Source organism: Cenococcum geophilum (assembly GCF_001692895.1).
Source record: "Cenococcum geophilum 1.58 unplaced genomic scaffold K441scaffold_1, whole genome shotgun sequence".
Lineage (NCBI taxonomy): Eukaryota > Fungi > Ascomycota > Dothideomycetes > Gloniales > Gloniaceae > Cenococcum > Cenococcum geophilum.
In genome coordinates, this window is record NW_027137559.1 from 2,055,024 (window position 1) to 2,064,605 (window position 9,582).

Here is a 9,582-nt window from a genome sequence, read left to right on the forward strand (position 1 = left end):
AGGTTTATTTTAAGGAGTAGAAACTTATAAAATAAGGTCTATAGGAACTGGGTAATAAAAGAACTAACTTTCTTCCTATAGTAAAGGAAACAGCTCTAAGTAGTTTGGCAGTCGCTCCTCCTAGGTTTCCCTTAGGTAACTCATTTTTTAGCGATCTTTTTTTATTAATATTGCCTAACCTTTTCTCTTCTAATACTCCTATACCTTTCTTATAGCGTTCTTTAAATTTTTTAGTAGTTTTTAGGTAGTCTTATTATAGCCTATCTACTTTACTTTGTACTATATTTTATTATTAACGTCCTTATAACTAACGATCTTTAAAACTTACTATTTGTCTTCTTCTTGTCCTCTATATATGTCTACTTTATAGACCGGTAGCTTAACATCTCTATATACTGGCTTTAGCATTATAATATACTATATAGGGTAGATCTTTATCCTAGCTGGTAGGTTTAACTTAAATGTGACTAATAAAATTTTTTATGTAATTTTAAAAGGTCCTAGTTTAATATAGTCTAACTTCTTACTTAGTTGTCGACTCTTGAAATTTTTATATAGTAGCTATACTTTATCTCCCTCCTTAAGATCTGGTCCCTTAGATCTCTTAGCATTATAGTATTTCTTTATTTTCTGCTGTACTACCTTAGCTGTCTCTATAAGGTCTGCATAAAGATTTATTAAAGTCTCTATTCTTTACCTAGCTTTACTACTTATCTTTTTTACTTAATATAGTGATAATAATATTCTTAGCTTGTATCCATAATTCGCCTTAAATAGTAACGTGCCTATTCCTTCTTGTGGTGTTGCATTATATACAAACTATATAACTAGTAATAGCGATATCTAATTATTCTGTACATAATTAATATAGTGCCTTAGATACTGCTCTAGTGTTTAGTTTAATCTTTCCGTTTAACCGTCTGTCTATAGATAATATATAGTAAAAGTTACTGCTTAAACTCCTTGCTCTACTAAGAACACTTCCTAGAATACTACTATAAATCTTAGATTTCTATCCAATATAATCTTACTTAATGCTTTATATTTTGCGAATACTTCTTTAACATAGATTTTAGTAATATCTTCCACTAAGATTTCTTTTATATATGCTATAAAGTATCCCCACTTTATAAGCTTATCTACTATTACTAAGATTATGTTATAATCTTATCCGGTAATAGGGTCTCTTAATTTTAGCAACTTAATAATAAAGTCCTATAATATAACCTCCTATAGTCTCTCTGGTATTTTAATAGGTTATAGCCCTCTATATGGCTTATATCTTATTAGTTTGTTCCTTTAGTAATCTAAATACTCCTTAATAACCTTTTTAGCTATCCTCTAGATTCCGTTAATAATGTACTCCTCCTGGAGTCTTAATACTAAGCCTATAGCTCCGTTATATCCTTAAGTTAATCCTTTATGGAAATCTTCTATAAATTGCTCTGCTATGCTTCTTAGGATATACTTCGCTTTTTAATTCTCGTATATATCTAACTATAGATCTTCTAGCTGTGCCTCTAGAATTCTTTGTGCTTAAAAGCTTTCTAGTATCTCGTAGACTTTCTCTAACTTATTTTCTTAAGTTGTTATAATCTTTGGATAATTATACCTAATTAATCTGTCTATATCTTTCCGCAGTAAAGCCCCTAATGGCTTTTCGTTATTCTATAGTTTAGCCTTTCTACTTAGAGTATCTGCTCGTACATTCTCCGTACCCTTAGTATACTAAATCTTAAAATAGTATTCTATAAGTATTTCCGCCCATCTAACCTATCTTCGGTTAAGTTCCTTTATTATTAGGAATCCTATTAGGTTCTTATAGTCCGTCCTAACTATAAATGGTTTCTCTATACCTTGCAAGAATGCTCTTTATTCCTTTAGTGCTATAACTATACCTAATAACTCCTTATTATAGATGTTATAGTTTAGTTCTAGTAGTATTATCTTTTAACTATAGTATACTACTGGATGCTATTTATCTAGATACTTTATGTAAAGCATACTCCTAGTACAAAGTCTGATATATTTATTTCTACAACCGTTTCTAGTCCTAGTTAATAGATCTTAAGAACTGGCTCCTAGGTAAATAACCTTTTAACCTCCTTAAATAGTTCTTATTGTTCCTTTCCCTATATCTATAGTTCTTCTTTCTTTGTTAATTGCGTAAATGGCTTAATATCCTTTAACCATTGCGCTATAAACCTTCTATAGTAATTGTAAAACCCTAGGAATAATCTTAACTACGTAACGTTCTCTAGTTCTTACTAATTTACTATAGCCTCGATCTTCTTTAGATCTATACTAAATTAGCCTAGTTTAATAATAAATCTAATAAAATCGGTCTTCCTAGTGAAGAACTCGTATTTCTTAATTACTACTAGCATCTGTTCTTTTTATAGTCTCTCTAAAACCCATTTAATATATTTTCCGTGTTCTTCCTTAGTTATTAAGTAGATAATAATATTGTTAAGATATACCATAATAAATTCATCTAAGTGTTCTCTTAATATATTATTAATTCGCTTCTAGAATATTGCTAGTGTATTTATAAGCCTAAATTATATAACTAATAGCTTATATAGTCCTTCCTTTAACCTAAAGGCTGCCTTTTATTTATTGCCTTCCTTAATCCTAATTTAATAGTACGCCTATCTTAGATCTATTTTTATAAAGATTTATATATTACTAATCCTATCTTAGATTTCGCTAATTAAGGGTAAAGGATACCTATCCTTTCTAGTAATACTATTTAACTATCTGTAGTTGATGCACAGCCTTAGTTTGCCATTTTTCTTTAGTACGAATAGTACTGGATAACCCGCTGATGACTGCGATGGTCTGATATATCCCTTTTATAAGTTTTCTTAGATAAACTCTTTAAGTGCTCTACCCTTCTCTTTAGTAAGCTTATAAATTGGAAAGAACCTTAAACTTATTCCTAGTTTTAATTCTATTTTATAGTCCTATACTACGTACTCTAAAAGCTTTTCACTTTCTAGTAACTATAGTTTTTTACCGTACTTGTGGTATCTCTTTAGTATATAGCTTAGTCCTTTCTCTATTTCTTTATAGGTCGCCCCTACTTAATACTATACTAACTTGGCTTGTTGTCGTATTTTATAGCATTAAGTATCTCTAATATCGACCTAACCTATAATCTAATCGATCTTTAGATTATATTCCTGTAACTAAGGCGTTTCTAACACTGCCTCGTTATTCCCTAATAGTAATATATTAAAAGATATCTTAACTGGTTTTCCTTTAATAGTTAGCTAAATAGGTTCTATTTTAAGATTAATAATACCTCCTCTATAGGCTATCAGATCTCCTAAAATTGTCACTAATAGGTAAAAATGTTCCTTTTATCTATATAGTAACCCTATTCTTTTAATTGCTATTGGCAAGATATAGTTCCTTATTACTCCACTATCTATTAATATCTTAAACTACTAATCTTGCTACTTAACTCGTAAATTTAGGTGTTATTCTTAAATTCCTTTAAGGGTCTAAGACTCTACTACTAGTTCCCTCTAGTCCTATAGGCCTCTACTTTTCCTAACTATTAGCTGCTTAATTCTGTTTATACTTAGTCTAACTTAAACTAATACTTAGTTCGCTTTTTGTTTTTAATATACTATAAATAAGTATTCTCTAGACATTCCTACCATTGTTATCTACCTAGGCATTCTTCCGTAAGGAATCTTCCTAGTTAAAGTATTAAGTCCCCTTATTCTTAAACTTCTACTAGGTGCTAACTATATATATACTTAGCATTTTAATATTTCGCCTTGTCTATTATCTAATATATTCTTATTAGATACTTTTGGTTTTTATCCTTTAGTGCTCTATATATATTGCACGTATTATCTATATATGCTATCCATAATAGTATATAATATGCTTAGTGTTTCGGGTTAACTCTTAGCTTGTCTTTATCCTTAAGTTTAAACCTTTCTTATATTAATCTAAGCGTTGCGACTTTATTTATAGGTACTAAGATTTGCCTTTCGCTTCTCTAGTCCTCTAATTACTCCTCTAAATCCTTTAACGTTATAATTAAGGCTCCCTTAATATAAGTTATAGCCTTCTCTATAATCAGGTGGTCTTAGATAACTTTTTCGTCTAACTATATATAGAAATCTTCCCACTTATTATTGTGCCTTTGCCTATACTACTTTTAGTATAGCTGCTTAAGTATATACGGTCTATCTATAAGAAAGTATTTTTTTATTACTACGTTATAATAACCTTTGGTATATTATTCCTTAAACCTAGTTAGAATCCCTAGATCCTCTTCTTATTCTAATTTAGTAAGCCACTTGGCTCTTAGTATGCCTACTTTTGGCCTATTAGTAATTCTTCGTACTAGCGCTTTGTCCCTTATACGTCCTAATATGCTAGATCTCTTATCTAGTTTTTGTTCTTACTATAAGGTAATTCTCGCTCTAAATTCCTCTATAGTTTTTTTTCTTTCTTATTTTATGAGTAGATCCTTAAAGTCTTCGTGCTTCCTAATCTTAGTATTAAACTTTTAATCTTTAGGCTGAACACTGCGTTTTTTTAGTAAGTCCTCTAGGTTTATATATTGGTCTCCTAGTCTAACTGCTGTTTATATTGCAGATTCTCTAATCTATAAAGAAGCCCCTTGCCTCTTACCTATGGGTGTCCTTATTTATACTCTAAAATCTTGGTCCCTTAGATTTTTTAATCCTAAGCTCGCTTCTAACTTAAGCTTAGCTCCCGCCTTAGTCTAACTAGGCGTTTATAGTATTCTTATCTTATCTTAAAAATCTTAAATCTCACTTATTTTGTCTTAAGAGTCTTATGCCGTAGGAAACTCTTATCCCGAGCTTATTTGTATATTCTTAAACTAAGCTACTGCCCTGCTCCATCGGTTTTCATCTATTATAGGTCCTTAGGTGTGCCTTATCTTATCTTAAGAATCTTGGTCATTTTTTATCTTATCTTAAGAATCTTAAGCCTTTGGCCTTTTACCTTTATTAAGTGGTGAGCTAGCACTAGCAGTCGTCTGCTTGCTTAATCGTCTTTAGATATTACTCCTTCCGTCTTATAAAGCAATGGATGCCGTATCTAATGGTGTTATAATACCCGTTACTAAACCTTACTCTATAGCGGTCTTAGTCTCTACTTCTATCGCGTTATTAAGGTTTAAATACCCCTAGTTGGTTCCTTTACTGTCCTTGTTGCTGTTAATTAATAAGTACTCCGACTCCATTATTATTATTACTAATTGTTATCCGCACGTTGCTATAATATCTTAATCTAGCTTATAGAGTTGATCTTATTCTTTGTCTAACTCTTAAGTCCCTTTAAGTTCTCTTAACTCTGGTTCTTATAGCTAATAGCTTACGCCGTACTTAGCGTCTTTATGAATTTGGCATACGTTATTATAACAGAACGCGAAACTTCTAATTAAACACTCTTTTATTCCTTATAGTATACTATCGTCCCTCTATATATGTGTGTCTTTTACTATTAGTCTGGTTCCCTTTATTATATAGTAACTTTAACTATTTTTGTAATCCCTTGTGAAATAACCTTGTTTCCCGTAATTTATATAAGCTCTATCTCTAAATCACTGACTTTATTATAGAGTCCGCCTAAATGTCTTCTGCTAATAAGATCCCTAATTTAGCCTATGCTCTTTAGTCCTATAATTACTAGATCCTTAACCTCTGGGTTTCTATAGTTTCTTGCTCTATCTCTTATGGGCTTCTTTAGTACCGCTTAGGTCTATTAGCTTTGCGCTATACTATAGTTTCTAACTTAGCTTTTGTTGTTGCGTGCTCTGCGCCTTATATGACTGTAGAACTCTATCCTAACCTTTCTTAGTTTGTTCCCTTTGGAAGATCCTATTGTTAATTTTAATCGCTTAATTTATTAATTCCCTTAGGGTGTCTGTATCTTCTATTAGAATGATTATATCCTAGACTTTAGCCTTAAGTCCCTATTTATACTGTGCCATAGGCGCCTTATTATCCTACTTAACTTATATTGCTAACGTTTGGAACTATATTGTATATTTAATGGCTAAGGTTTATTACGTAATATCTTAGAGTTTTTTTTCCGCTATAGTTGTTGCCTCCGGATCTCTGAATATTTATATAAGTTGCTCCATAAATCTATTCTAGCTTAAGAACATAAACCGTACTTCCTAGTTTATTATCATTATTCTATTTGCTTGTATCTCTATAAGGTAAGGCTTAAACTATTTAAGTGCTCTTCCTAATAAGAACAATCCTGTATACGCTATTTAATCCATAGGTATAGCTAGCTTTGCTCCCTCTTGCGTAACCTTAAAGTATATTTACGTAAGGAATCCTTTAAGCTTTAATCTCTCTCCTAAGAATCTTTTAATTGATAGTAACTTAACCTTTATTACTCCTATCCCGTTAATCCGTTATTTAAATGCCGCGTTATTCTCTGTTAACTAATTAACTATCTTTTGTAGTTGTCCGACCGTTATAGGTTGCTATAAGTTAGTATCTACTATACTAGTATCACCTCCTGACCTTAAAGTAGTTGCCGCCGTTAATAGCGTTATAGTAGCTGCTTTTAGTGGCATGTTATTTGACTTCTGTATTTATTACTATAACTAGGTAGTAATTATATAACGGAACCTTATAGTAAGTACTACGGTGGGTTTGTTATTAGGCTAGGTATATAGGTGAAACAAATTAAGTTAATAACATAATAATAACTGGTAGAGTGGTTGCCTAATAGATTAGCTCTAATTGTATTCTGAGAATCACTATAAGGAAGGAACTATCTAGGTAGGGACTAAGGGTCCTTAAATACATAACCATACTCCTAAGAAAGTCGTTGCTCTGTCTGCTCTGTCTGCTCTATTTGCTCTGTTATAGATCTCACAGATTACACAGATTATACAGATCACATCACGTAACTCTACTTACCATTCCTTGTCACATGGTTCCACGGGTTCCATCCTAGACCGTGCTTGTATTAACCAACTAGCTTCTTCCAACTCTTCTCCAAGTAGTCGTAACATCGTACTTAAAGCGTCCGTAACAACTAGTAGAGTATTATAAACGCCTAGATGCATTTTTATAAAAGGAAGCTAATAAGCTACTAGAATACCAACTATATAACTATAAGATTGTACTTAAAAAAGGAAAGTAGCCTAGATTTAGACCCCCATATAGAATATCCTAAAATAAACTTTAAGCGTTATAGAAGTATCTAGATAAGAACCTAAGTAAGGGATTTATTAAAGCAACCTCTTCGCCCGTAGCTATATTAGTAATCTTTATTAAGAAACCTAGTGCAGTCTGCGCTTCTATATAGACTATTAAGCACTTAGTACTATTACTGTTAAGAAGTAATATCCAATTCCATTAATATAGGGGACGCTAAATTAACTAAGCAAGGCTCGCTACTATACAAAGCTTAATATTATCTCTGTATTTAACCGCCTCTATATTATAAAAGGAGATAAATAGCTTATTGCATTTTATACTCGTAATAGATTATTTAAGTATTTAGTAATACTATTTAGCCTTATAAACGCCCTAAGCTTGTTTTAATATTATATAAATAATACCTTATATCCCTACCTAGACATCTTTTATATAGCTTATATTAATAATATACTAATATATAGTAATAACCTAACTAGATATTAGAAATATATTAATTTTGTTTTATAAGCCCTATATAGAGCTAGTCTATAATTAGATATAGATAAATACAAATTCTATAAAATAGAAGTTCTATACTTTAGGCTTTTTATTTTTATAAATAGTATATAAATAGACCTAAAGAAAGTTAAAGTAATTATAAACTAGTAAGAACCCAAGAACGTTAAGGACGTAAGACTATTTATAGGATTTGCTAATTTCTACTAACGGTTTATTAATAACTTCTCTGTCCTAGTTTTACCCCTTATAGATTTAACCTAAAGGAATAAAGCCTTTATCTTTAATAATAAATATAAAAAGGCTTTTACTTATCTAAAGGTTATATTTACTACTATATCTATACTTTAATACTTTAACTTAAACCAAATAAGTGTTATAGAAGTTAATTTATCTAATTATATTATAGGAGGTATTCTATCTTAATATAACAAGGATAGAGTATTATACCCTATAGTATACTTTTTAAAATAATTAAGCCTAGCTAAATATAACTATAAAATCTATAATAAGGAATTACTAGCTATTATTAGATATTTTAAATAATAGTAACCCAAACTAGAAGGCGCCAGATTTCTAATTAAGGTCCTTAGCAACTATAAGAATCTATAATACTTTACGACTATAGAATAGCTAAGTCATTATTAGGCCTACTAGTTAGAATATCTATCCTATTTCCAATTCTTAATTATATACCGCCTAGGCGTTTAAGGTTAGAAGCCTAATACTCTAACCTAATGCTTATAAGACGTACTACCACTAAAAAAAGCGCGCTCTTACTAAAACTAGACCCTACTTTATCCTAAACTATTTAAACCTTTTACTAAAGACCTTATAGTATACGTCCTTAAAATAACTAATTAATTAATTAAACAGATTATAATTAATAAATACCTAAATAATAAGTTTATTTAAGAAACGCTTAAGCTAATCTATAATGGCGTTAGACGCTTTAAGAAGATCTTTTTAAGTAAATATAAAGCTTATAGAAACCGCTTAATTATCCCTAATTATAATAAACTTAAGCTTAAGCTCCTTAAATATATATATAACTTACTAGTAGCCAGCTACCTAGGCTAAGAAAAAACCCTAAAGCTACTCTAATAGGAGTATTATTGGCTAAATATGTATAATATAACATAAAGGTATATCTTTAGCTACTATATCTACTGATAAGCTAAAGCTTTATATAAGACGTATAATGGCCTTCTAAAGCCATTACCTATTCCAGACTAAAGATAGAAGGACGTCTTAATTAATTTTATTATTAACCTCTCTATAAGTAAAGGCTGTATAAATATTATAGTAGTTATAAGTTAGATCTAAAATAGCTATGCCCATTCTATATACGTAAGAGTTACTCTTATAAAGGATAGTACTTAATTAAGGATCTTAACGGCACGCTGTTTTGTAATTAAACTCTAGGGAATAGATTAAAGAAGTTTTATTAACGAGAGATATCTAAAGTCCGCTAGAAAGACTAGCTTAACTAGTTAGGCAGAACTATACTATAAGAAATAATAGCAGAGCCAGAACCTAAGGAAGATGCTATATAAAATCTACCAGTATTATAAAGCCATATAGTTTAAGAAGTACGCGTTTTAGAAAGATCGTTTAATATAACTAAGTAGAAAATATTTAACTAGGGGATAGTTAAGTTCTAAGGTAAGGGAGAAAATATAAATAATAGCCGTATAATCTATCTGTTTAGTTACTATATTTTCTAAAGCTCTTTCTATTACACTTTCTTATTTGATTTTTTTATTATAGGAATTTAATATATATTAACAATAAGGTAAGGGCAGAAGAATATTTATATATAACTATCTAGTATTATTTACTATAAAGATATTAGTTCTGTTTACCGCCTTTACTAGGCTAATAGTAATTTTCCATCCCAGGG